The following is a 12,662-nucleotide window of genomic DNA, read 5'->3' on the forward strand; positions in this document are numbered from 1 at the left end:
ATGCAATAAATAAATAAATAAATACAACAACATCACATTTTGTTCTATGTAGGATGTACCTGTTGCAGGAATGTTTAGGGCTGCAGAATTATTCAGTGGTTCTGTTACAAATATAGTTCCATGACAAATGCCATATTCTGCACTCACAATGCCTTATTAAACAACATTTCCTCATTTTTTTTAAAAAATCAACTTGAAATGTTGCTTCTTCTTTTTTTACTCCCATAATTCATCGTGATCATCCTCTTCCCTCACCATTGGCTAGGGCTGAGGTAATTGCCATCCGGCATCATATAGAGGGCCAGTGGTTGCCCTCCGCTGATTAAGAAGATCAGCAGGGATTATTATGAATGCAAAACTTTTGAAAATCAAATTAAGCGATGTAGAAGATAGAAGGCAAAAGTCCTTAAGGTGACTTTTAAATGAAAATGAAATGTCTCCCCGTACACTTTAAGAAATACAGTAGTACGGAATTGTAGAATTGCATCCGATTAATTTCAAACACAGATTTTATGCAAGGCCATTTGATTATAGTTTGATTACCTGACCTCATAATTAAAGTTTATCACCGTTTTCTACGCTTGCGTGTGTGTGTGTGTAAATGGCTTCCTTCGGCGCACGGTGTAACCCAGTAGGCTCATTGACTCCCTGGTTTTGCATTTAAATGGAAAAAAAAATACGGTAATAACATGACAAACAGGTTTGGTTTTTTAAATCATTAATCCTGCTAAGCAATATTCATAAATTCAATTTTGAAGAAGTTGGATACTTTCTCCCCCTCCCGCCCTTTTATTAGTTTCAGTGTTATTAAATGAGATTGTTTCTGACTAATATATTTCTCGACTCAAACGGTAGCTCCAAGCTGTTATTCAAATCAAATAACATGCCCCTTACTTGTGCCTAGCACTAATAAATGCCAAGTTGTGATACATTTCCTGGAGACGGTCACGAATATTAAAGGAGGCAATAATGCTTCTAATATCTCATAAGTAAGCTGATTTTTCTAAAAGGCTAGAATAAGCCATTCTGCAAGGGGTGGGTGGGGAGACATCCCTTGACTTTACAGCCGAAAGCGCTCTCTTTTTTAATGACAGTCCAACTTAACGTTATTACTGAAGAGATAAACGGCCACAAAATTATAACAGGAGAAAATGATCAACAGAATGTGTAGCTTCAGAGGCCATAATAGGCAAGGTTAGTAATATATAGGCAAAGTCCTGATCAAACCACAGTAGTGTCCCATTGAGTTGATTTCAATAGGCTGTCTTCCTGTCCTCTCACTGTGACTTGTTATATATAGTTGTGAGGTCAGAACATTCCAAATAATCTGGTTGCAATTGAGCAGACGACTCTAAATATGAGTGGAGCGGACAGTTGTGTGTCACCCTTATGGGAGAAGATGAAAGAAACAGTGGTTTTTGTTCTGTCTCTGAGTAGGTACATAGTTGGATAAGAATTATTGTTGCTTCATAAGAATACGCAAAGACAATGCTGGATCCAAATTTGAGGGGAAGGGGCAGGAACTTCTGGGGTGTTCTTGGTAGGATTACATGTAAGCAGGGCTCTAAGCAGGGTTTGGTGAGGCATCACTTGGGAGGCATCACTTAATTTTTTCACAATGCCCCAGAGCAGGACTACGTCAGGGGCATTGCAAAAAAATAAAATGGCACCCAGAACTAGCTGCCCAGTGCTCCTAGGACCTATGGACCTATTTTTTGTGGGGGGTTTTAAGGTGTCAGTTTTGGATCCTGCTAAGGTGTTAGGGTCTCTGTCAATTGCCCAAGGATGCCAGCTGCCAACTCCTGTCCTGTTTGAAGACTCTTGCTGGATCAAACTAATTGTCCATTCAGTTCAGCATCCTGTTTTCCACAGTGATGAACAGCCGTTGTGGTAGTGTTATCTCTTTTGTGGTGGCTGGTTTTCAGAGCACAAGTACATTCTGGGGAAAGAGTGAGTTGGAGGAAATCAGAATTTCTATATTCAATACAATACTGAAGTTTTCTCCAGATGAATAATTTCACTCAGTCGCAATTTTTAAGACATTTGGCTATTTTGCCTATTTTGATTGACTGGTACACCACTGAAAATTATAATATTGAAGGTTGTTTTTTTTCTTATGACACTTTTCATAATACGTTATATATATAATTAAAAAGAGGGTCTATGATAGTGATATGTTTGATACAATGTATGTATATTGGAATTGTTTGATATGAGATTGATCTGTTTTATATGCATTAGAAGCATTTATATTCTCTGCAGTTTGTTGTGTATAAACAAATAATTGTGCCTTATTTGTTTATACACATATTTATAAACCACTGTAAGTTTACTTCTTTTATATAATATATTGATTTAGTGTGATTACGAAAAGTCCCTTGTACCTTGTTTTGTTGCTGTTGAGTTGTAATTGGGGATCCTGGTTTTCTTCTGTTTTATAGTAACACAGTGGTCAACCAGATGCTTACAGGGATGCCAGAAATCGTCATGGTCCAGGATCCTTACCCTTCATCCTTGGAAGTAGAGGCTCTTGAGTTAACAGTTTAGGGAGAAGACTCTGTTATGAAGGTGTCATGGGGCTTCTACCTCTCCAGGATCCAGTTTCCTAGGAAGACCCCAGAGACCTGCCACATACATCCGGAGGAAATTGCATTGCTATCCTCAGACTCTGAGGACTTCAGTCATAAAGACACTAACACACCACAGCCAACCCAGCGCTGTTGCTTCCTGGGGCTACTAAAACACACCAGGTCCCTTTAAGAGAAAAGTCAGCTAGCCTAAAATAAGCCAAACACTTACTTAAGGCTCAGTCACGATCTGCTGCTTGTGGGAGCAAGATACCACTGTCTTGCTTCCAGCCCAGCATCACTTGGAACTCTCCATGGTGCTGTACTGTTCCTGCCTCCTTGGGAAACCTAATTTGCCCCAAACCTGGGTAAACACCTGATCCATAGCACAACCCTGTAATCCAGACCTCAGCAGCACCAACAATGCTAAGCCCTTGCCATGGCAGAGGCCAAACAGAACTGATACAAGGGATAGCAGCAATAGAATTCCCCAGCAGTAGGCATCCAATAGCATACTGCCTCTGAACCTCGACCCTTTTCTCTCCTGCCCTGTGGAAACAGAAATAGAAGGAGAATGGTGGCTCAAGTAAGATTTGAGCTTGACTCTTGCTACCTCTCTATTCATCCCTGCAGTCTCAGTTTACCAGTGCTTTAATTTCTGACAAACTATTACTTGCAATTAGCTTTGCATAGATCAGTTCCCACCACAGTTCCCTGAAGCCTACAATCTGATTTCAGTTATATATTGTTTTTGTTTTTATTTGCTTTTGGTGTAAATCTTCAAGTGCTACTTTTTAAGAAGTGCCCACAACCAGGCATATATTACCCCAGTAAAGGGTCTAATTTCACATCCTCACAGAAAAGAGTAAGGCCTGTTCATAGATTTGGGTCAGTTTTAAATAGATAGCTGGTGCGCTCACCCCCGAATAAGAGTCAAAATAAACTATATTTTTTTAAAAACACTTAATTGTTAATTTCCATTCTCAGGAGAAGTCATTTTGAAATCTTTTTTTTTTAACTTTTATTTCCTCCTCTTTTAGTATTTTGGAGCTATTACTGAGCACCAGTTTTTGACACTTCTGGTGCTCCACAGTTGCCATGGGGAAGAGATGCAGCCTGAAGTGGGGTCTCCAGGAAGTGAAAATGGACTCAACACAGTCCAGAAGTCACTGCTGCTCTAAGAACTTATTCATTTTAACCCCAACTCCAACTTGTTTCCTCAAGAACCGTTTCTGAGGTTGAGAGGCCAATGCTATGCTCTAGTTCTCTGAAGAGCAATGGACATAAGGTTTCTCTGAAACTGCATTGCTTTACAAATCTCTGAGTGTGGGCTCCCCTCACTGAGAGGAGAAGAAAGCCTTGGAATTGTCGAAGAAGCCTGGAGTTGTTCAGTGTGTTGTGGTTCAGACCCCACCTCTGCCTTGTACAGTCATTTGGGCAGATTACTTCTCCTTTGAGATTAGCCATGCCTCCCATGGCAGCCATTTTGTGCTGGTGCCCACAAAGTCCCCCCCTCCAAAGGAGTCAAAAGTGCCCATAGGCCCCAAAAGGTTACCTATCCCTGTCATAGTTGTGTTTCTTCAAAATAATTCTTCCTGCCTCATCCCTTATTCAGTTCCTTCCTGGTTGTTTTTCTTCTTCTTCTCACCTTCCCCCACAGGCCTGCTACTGATGGAAAGGTTGAGGCTCAGGCAGCTTAACTGTTATGTGGAATGACCTTTACTTTTAATATTAATATATTATTGTAAAGTCTGTGTGACTCATGAATGCAATTTTGGAATTCAGATGAAATGCCAATGTGCCGAACCTTCAGCGAGATCCACCCCCCCCCCGCCCTGGCCCTCGTCCGTATTCTTCCTCCCATCCAGCCGGCGTCGGGTAGCAAATGACGTGAATTAATATGCATCATATTTCTTTCCCTTTTATTTACTCAGCAAGGTTTGCCGAAGCAACTTTATCAAGAGTAACATTATCAAGAGCTTTCGGGCGAGCTGCTTTATCATATTCACATCCGTGTCTGCTCGACACTTGTCTCTGTCAATCAAACCGCAATAAGACGCAGATGATTTGCTCATTTGGTTTAATAAAATCTCCCTGCTTATTTGCAGTGCAGTCATTATGCCACATAATTGCTGCACCACCGAGGTGAAAGGCAGCCCGTTGCCTGGGGGATAAGATGAGAATCTGGCGATATGAAGGGGTTGATTCTTTGCCTCTGTCTCTCCCTAGTCACTCATATCCCTAAAATTAATATTGTATTTGAATCTGCTTCTGCAATTCCTATGCAGGCTAACATTGTTATTACTTATTATTTGGATGTGAAGTCATTTATTTTTAGTTTCGATGGCAAGGCTGTCAGGCTCAATTGCGCTGGGAAACACTGCATGCAATTTTTAACTGCCATTTATAAACCTAGTTTCGGAGATCCAGAATTATGAAAAGAATCCGTTCAAAAGTTAACCAGCTGTAAAGGAGCGGAACCAGAATGCTAGTTTTCCAGGAAATCAAAGCTTCTTGCATCTGTTTTTGTTCTGCACATGAAGCCTTAATGCTTGGCTTACCTGTAGGCTGGCTGGTCACTGTGTTCCATGCAAGAAAACAACATATGCAAAAAAGGACCGTTTATGCATGAGCAGCGCTTGAAGGCACAAAGTTAAAAAGGACCGTCTTCTTGGAAGGATAGAAGCCAGACAGATGGCTCAGATGTAATGCCAAGTCATTGTTGGCAACAGTAAACCTTGGTTTGTTGTGATGTCTGAACCAACACCATGTGACAAGCTACGATTTACAAGTAGCTGGCCAACCAGAATCTAATTCCACAGTTGGAAAGTACGGTAGATTGCAAACCGCAATTTGGACACGCTGTGCTTTTGGTGTTACATGTGAACTGACAAACCATGGGTTGGTATGTTGCTCTGCCCTCAAAGTTTATTGTTTACGATAACATCCAGGGATTCTCAGAGAAGAACAGAAAAGAGAGCTTTGTTTCTTGTTACATGTGGAATGCAAATCATGGTTTGGAGTCTAAACCATGGTTTGCTGTAATGAAACAACGCAGAGTTATACTGATTCATTGTCTACGTTTTAGTATACCGCACTGTGATTTGATAATGAAGGGTGCTATATACATGTTTTAAAGAAAGAAGGAAGGCGTTTCTTCTCTGCAGCTGTGGAAATGTACAAATGTGTGCATCATTGCCATGCCACCAGCCAGCTGACTAACCCATGAGGGAACCTTTGAATTGACTTACAAGAAAAATTGTACCATCCTGAAGTGTCCCCAGGGCTGGTGCTAGGAGTATGTGAGGGAAGGGGTCAGAATATCTTTCTATATGTTTGGGAAAACTAGCCGAACTCGGTTCAAACCAGATGTTGGACAGAGGTGAACCTCCCAACGAGGTAAGAACCAGGGCAGGATCTACACTACTGCTTTAAAGCGCTTTATAACAGTTTTGACACTGTTGGGGCCCAGGGCACACTGCATATACAGTTTTCAAAACGTTTTCAAAGTGCTTTAAAGCGCTTTAAAAGCAGTAGTGTAGATCCCGCCCCCCAGGACAGCAAACTTTAAGCAACTGATGGTTTAAGCATCTTTAAATTGACTAAACAGATGTACTTGATTTATTGGGCAGGACACTGTTGTTAATACACGTTCTTACAAAAACTGCCTTCTCTGATATACAGGGGATAATGCCCCTTCTAAATTGATGCTCCCACAATACATGAGAACACCATCTTAAAAAAAAAAGGCGAAGAAAGTATACTTCTTTGTCTTTAGATTAAAATCCTTCTTACCCACATGCAAATCCATGCAAATTTAATTGATAGTCTAAAACACGGATGAAGTGATTAATATTTCTTTAATTGGATTGATGCCCTAGTAAGAACATTGGACATAATCTCCCCAAAAGTTATTTTTTCCATATCTACGCGCAAGCCACTTGAAATGAATGAGGTCTGTGCAAAAGCTTAGTAGTATCAGTTCCTGCCCACATTCTGTTGTAGCAATTTTGTTTCCTTGAAGGAAACTCTTCTGCTTGTTCATCAAATCTTTATGCAGCCCTTCTGCATTACACTGACTGCCTTAGGCAAAATAACCTTTTTTGCCCGTTCTGATTAGCAATAGGATGTCTGCCAAGGGGAAAATGAATATTAAAGGCTCTATAAAAAGTTCAGACCATACCCTCGGTTTTTACAAGGAAGCGGGGATGGCCTTTTTGCATAGCAGTTGTGTTCTCTTCTTGTTCTCAACAGGGTTTCAATAGATTAATTGAGCAATTAAATGCACCCATACCTATATATGAAAAACAATAGTTGCGGAGGGGAAATGTACCACGGTTTTTAGATGATGCGCACGTATGACATAGCTTAGCTCCTGGACGAAAGCTGCAAAAAAGGGAGATAACTCTTCAAAGTTATCTGTGTATTTTTGTAAACACCTGAACCAAAAATAATTTCAAGCATTGATTTAAAAAGCTACTGCCCATATTGGGGGGGGGGGAGCTTTTAATTATGTAATCTCACCAATTTAGGGGCAAAACGGTTAAGCCTAGTTACAATGTGTATTTTTCAGTCCCCTTGTCATGCAATGATGGGCTGACTGAGCTGAGCAAACATGAGGACCTATTCAATGTTAGTCCTACTTCGAGTAGACCTCTTGAAATGAATGGAATTTAAGTAACATTCATTCATTACATTTATATCCCATCTTCTTCCTCTTGCAAGGAACTCAATATTGGCTTACATGGTTCTCCTCCTCTCCATGTTTAGCTTCATCCCACGTACCTGTTTCCCTCGAATTATCCCCTACAGCGCTAAGCTGTCGCTGTTGTTAGCTAAATCACACCCTGGGTGGCAGCTCTCTTAAGATCCTTTGCATACCAGGAAATGGGTTTAAGGGGGGAAATGTAAAAAATCATTAAAAAATGAACGGATGACCCAATCCGATTCAAATTTGGTATGCTTAAAACTCTCCTTAATATCTATTACTGTGCCAATTTTGATGTCTTTATCTTTAAAACTTACGCAGACATAGGCATTTGTTTAATTTTCCCTTAAACGTATCAAATCCTGCTCCTGTGCCCCCAGTGGCCGTTCGGAAAACAACAAATGATTCGCTCCAAAAGTAGTACCAAAATAGGTCGGGTCTTTTGCCTTTGAAGCACAATTAAAGCAGGATGCATGGGAGTACTTCACAGTCAAAGCAGATTATAAACTGGAAAACTTCAGAGTCCTTTGTGATTGCACAGTATAACACTGGTGTGATAAAGCTCATTATCCTCACAACAACTCTGTGAGGTAGGTTAGGCTGAGAGTCAGTGACTGGCTGAAATATGAAATAGCTGCACAATGGCTCTTAATGGGAGGGAGGATGAACTGTTGGGAAAGCCCCCCCCCCCAAAAAAAAATGGGATTTACTTTTAAATGAATATGCAAAGGTTCTGGTTGCTTGGCTGCAATTCTCTGCACAGTAACTTTGAATAAACTTCCTTCAAGACACTTCATTGCCTACGGGTTGGGCAATGAAGACCTTGAAGGTATGTCGATTTGAAAACGTATTAATTAACTCAGACATTTTCTTTTAATGTCTACTCCATTGGTATTTCCAATAAACTTGAATTTGGTTTCCCCCACCCACCCTGCCCCACATATTTTTCCCAAGTCCATCGTGTTTACTCCTTGATATTTGCAGCTTTGATCAGCTGAATTATTTTAATTTTTTTAATGCGCTCCCCCCTCCCCCTGCCCGGGGAAGCTATCAAGAACTTACAAACCGAATCTGTATGTCACTACACCGGGGAGGCAATAAAAAGGATGAAAGCAGGCGAGTGAATTTTGTGTAAAAATCTGGCTCCGCACGCAAGTTAACACAAACTTTTTCAAAAGAAGGTTTTTAAAGTTGTATTATGTCTGATCATCTCTTAAAATTATGTTGGCATTTTATTTCCAGGCAAGCAAATTAATTTTCGCTTGGAACACAGTTTCAAATTGGTTTCCAGACTGGCTACGACCCATCACACGGTGCAATCGCAGCTATACATGAAAGTCGGTAATTATATTGTAGAAGCGGTTGATCAAAGGTTGTTTACAAGGGCTGTGTTCTCTGATTTGCCTAGCTTGTAGCTCATTATCATACTGTAATGCAGGTGCCGGTGTGTTTGTGAGTGTGTTGATTTTACAAGTTAAGCCAATTAGTGTAGGACCCTCTGTTTGACTCTAAGCTGGGTGTGTGTTTGTGTGCAACTCCTTCTGCCTGAGGGCCAAATTCCACGTTAGAGAGCATTGTCCAGTAGTGGACAATGCTCAAGACATAAAACACTGAGCCAAAAAACCATCAACCTCAAAATACAAGGATATTTTAACGTAAAGCTTCTACTGCTGGCAGGTATGCCCCAGGAGAGGTGTTTCAACCTTTTAGAATGGGCACAGAAGTTGGTAAACCACCAAATGTTCAGTGATTGGGGAGAAAGGGTGTGTGGCCTTCTGGAGAATAGTGGGCGGGTTGATGGGGTGAATTTGGCCCCTGGGCCTGAGGTTCTGCACCACCACTCTAAGCACCTCTGCCCATGTGTTGCTATTTAAAAAAAACCTGCAATCCTACTCACAAAAGAAATGTTCCAAAATCCCTATCACCGTAAAGTATTTATTAGGCATATTCAAACCTCACAAAGACTGGGCACGCTTTCGGGTTCTCCAGAAGTGTTCGCCAAGAAGGATGGTAAACAAAAGACATACGAAAGGTGGTTGCGGAGTGAGTGGATGACGTTCAAGCCGTGGAGACCGCATCTGTTTTGCTTGCCAGGATTGTTAGAGAATTCTCTAGGTTAAGCGGAGGTGCACTTCCTATTACTAGCCGCCATTGGGGTGGGTGGAGTGAGAAAGAGTAGGTGAGTGCTATTCTTTCTCTACGAATAAGTCTTTATAAGAGGGGACCTATCCTTCATGAATATGATAGGCCTATCAATGGCCTGGTTCAGACAACACGCTAAACCATGCTGCTTAACCACAAAATGGCATTCCCTTAACCATTTTGTGGTTAAGCAGCATGGTTTAGCGTGTTGTCTGAACCAGGCCACTGACTATTAGCCGTCACAGCCAAATGGAACCTCCACAATCAGAGGCAGTATAACTCAAGAGTATTAGTTGCTGGGGCACAGACAGCTGATGGGGGCTGTTTTTATTCCCTGTTCCAGAGTTTCTTAGGTGCATCTGACTGGCCGAACAGTATCCCGCACTAGTCTGATCTTTTTTTTAATGCTCTAGCATTTGAAATATGTCTGTTCCATCTTTGCATAGTTCAGTCATAAATTTCCGCCACTCGCTCTATTGTGCCAACAGAGCAGTTGCATAACACCACCTTGTGGCACCTTTTATTTCCTACAGTGAAATCAACGGATTTTGGAACTCTGGTTTTGATGTTTCTTTGCAAATCTGGACACATAAGCCAGGGTCACTGCAAGCAGGCTGGGAAGCCAGTTATACACCCCACCACTTTGTAATACATGGGCTGCAACAACAGTGGACCAAATATCCAAGTATCCATGTAAAAGTGCGGTCTATATGCCTCCCTTTCAAATATCAAGTGTTATATGGTCCTCAATCCATTGCATTATAGGAACTACCGGTAGAGCTCTGAGTGATCTGCGGTAGATCAGGAAGGATTTTTGAATCTCAATAATTACATTATCAAGTAAGGTCACAAGTAAAAACAAAACCTGGCTATGGTCTTGTGCTAAGTGCTTAGCATTTGGCCTCCATGAAAAGGGGGTGGGGTGAGGGGAAGGAGGCGTGGCCATTTGCAGGACCCCAGTGGGCTAAACTGGGACTCCAGGAGGGCAAGATTCGGCCCACAGGCCTGAAGTTCTGCACCCCTGCTATACAGCGTGACTGTGTCAAAGCACACATTTCCAAACACATATACGGTAGAATTCTGGTTGTCAGGAAGCCAGGATTGGCTATTATTATTTATTATTTATTGCATTTGTATACCGCCCCATAGCCGAAGCTCTCTGCGCTGTTCACATAAGATATGGCTTTCTGTGGAGTGTATACTCCGTGGCAAACCCAACTTTGGTACATGTAATGTGTGAAATCGCACATTTGTTTTGAGTCATTAATGTGGAACAGAAGCTTCCCTTTAGCCAATGTACATTGTACACTAGCATTATAGAAAGATTTATATCCAACTGCCCTTCCTTTTCTATATGCCACAACAGCATTTTTTCCCTTAAAGATTTTCCTTGTTAGTTGTCCGCTTGCCCATATGGGGGCGACAAATAGAAAACATGCAATATTATTATTTTAATTACAAGGGTGTGATACATATTTACAGGTGAAACAATATCCCAGTTTTCTCATTTGGATGGCACTCCCTGAAATTCCTTATGGATGTGGTGCCTTTGAAGTAACGTATTGGGTCTGTCACACATTTTCGGTGGCTGCCAGGATGCTGTCAAGGATTTCATACGTTCTGGACTGTCAATTCCCTTTGATTTTATCTTTAATCTGCTTCTTTTATCTCGATGAGAAGAATCTATGCAAATTCCATTACAAGACGGGCACCCCGATTCATCGAATATGTGCCGTTGCAAGTCACTTTGAGATGAAACTGAGTTAGTGGAGCACCATGAAGTCCTGTTGTGCTTACTTGCAAGAAAGAAAAAAAGTATATATGTATTTATTTTTAGGTGAAAAGGGGTAAAGAAGATGTAGAGATAATAAAATGTGAAGAAATGTTGGTTTGTGAGAGTCTGGACCCTGTAATGTTGCAGAACAGCTAACCCTCTCTAGCCCCAGCAAGGTGGTATTAGGCACTGTATTTCAAGAACTGTGAAATGAGGACACAGGATGGAACCAGTAATGAAAAAGAAGTTTAGCCAAAGAGAAAGCCATGGGTGAGGGTTCGGCGAACAGGATAGAACGGAGGATGGTGGGTGGGGTAGTATGGCTCAGGTCCAGGTTATCTGAAAGGCCATGTTCTCCCTTATGAACCTGCCCATGCTTTGAGATCTTCTGGAGAAGCCCTTCTTTCAGTCCCACCATCTTCACAGGCGCGCTTGGTGGGAACGTGGGAGAGGGCCTTCTCGGTGGCTGCTCCGGTGCTCTGGAACTCTCTTCCCGGGGAAGCTAGGCTGGCTCCCTCCTTGATGGGCTTTCGGAAGCAGGCAAAAACTTCTTTGTTCCAGCAGCCCTTTGGCGAATAATCTAGGCCTCCATAAAATTTAAATGTGTAATGTTTTAATATTGTATTTTTAATTTTTTTAAAAAAATCTTTTGTATATTCCTTTTCATAGGTTTTTAAATGTATATGTTTTAATTTCATTAGTTTTAAATTATGTAAGGCAGCCTTGGGGTACAGTATTGGGCAAAAGGCGGGATACAAATAAATAAATGAATGAATAATAATAACAATAATAATAATAATAATAATAATAATAATAGGAATAATAGGAAAAAGCAAGGAAGTTTCCTGGCTTCTTCCCTCCAGAAGGTTAAAAAAAAAGAGACTTTTGGAGTATTATTGCTATCAAAACTATCGTTTCACATTAATGCAGTACCTTCAAATTTAATTTTAGGACTGGGTTATGCGTAAATAAAACAGTGGATAAAGCCAGCCACCATTTTAGGAGGCCTACGCAAAGATTTGTGTTTATTCCATATAAATGGATATATAATTCATATTTATTTCCAACATTTTTATTCCAGGGCGGTTTGCAATAAATTAAAAAAAGTAAACTAGCACACGTAATATATTGTTGATTAATAATATATTGCTTATTATTATTATTATTTACATTTCTATACCATCCCATAGCCGAAGCTCTCTGGGGGTTTACCTAAGATTATTAATAACCAATAATAGTTACTTATAAGTATTAATGTGTTAGTGTTGCTATAATCCTCACTCACTTGATTCTGTGCTTAAAAGGTATAAACGTCCATAGAATCACGACCTTTTGCTCCGCTTTAGAGCCGCGCTGCTCGTGTGAACGTAAAAGGGAACTAATGAAGCGACTAACACAGGCCTTAAATCCTCTCCTGCCCTCCCACAGCCTCACAGATCCCCACTATTTCCCACCTCTCCTCTCCTCCACC

General features: G+C 41.0%; 1 long non-coding RNA gene across 1 annotated transcript; it reads right to left on the minus strand.

Moving 5' to 3' along the window:
- Positions 1–10,858: 10,858 nt before the first annotated feature.
- LOC134408835 (uncharacterized) lies at positions 10,859–12,579 on the minus strand. Its single transcript, XR_010026135.1, has 2 exons — positions 12,477–12,579; positions 10,859–11,213 (listed from the first exon to the last, which is right to left on the minus strand). It is a non-coding gene; the product is annotated as an uncharacterized LOC134408835 (long non-coding RNA).
- Between the last annotated feature and the right edge of the window lie 83 nt (positions 12,580–12,662).

The sequence above is a fragment of the Elgaria multicarinata genome, chromosome 14, assembly GCF_023053635.1.
Source record: "Elgaria multicarinata webbii isolate HBS135686 ecotype San Diego chromosome 14, rElgMul1.1.pri, whole genome shotgun sequence".
Classification (NCBI taxonomy): domain Eukaryota; kingdom Metazoa; phylum Chordata; class Lepidosauria; order Squamata; family Anguidae; genus Elgaria; species Elgaria multicarinata.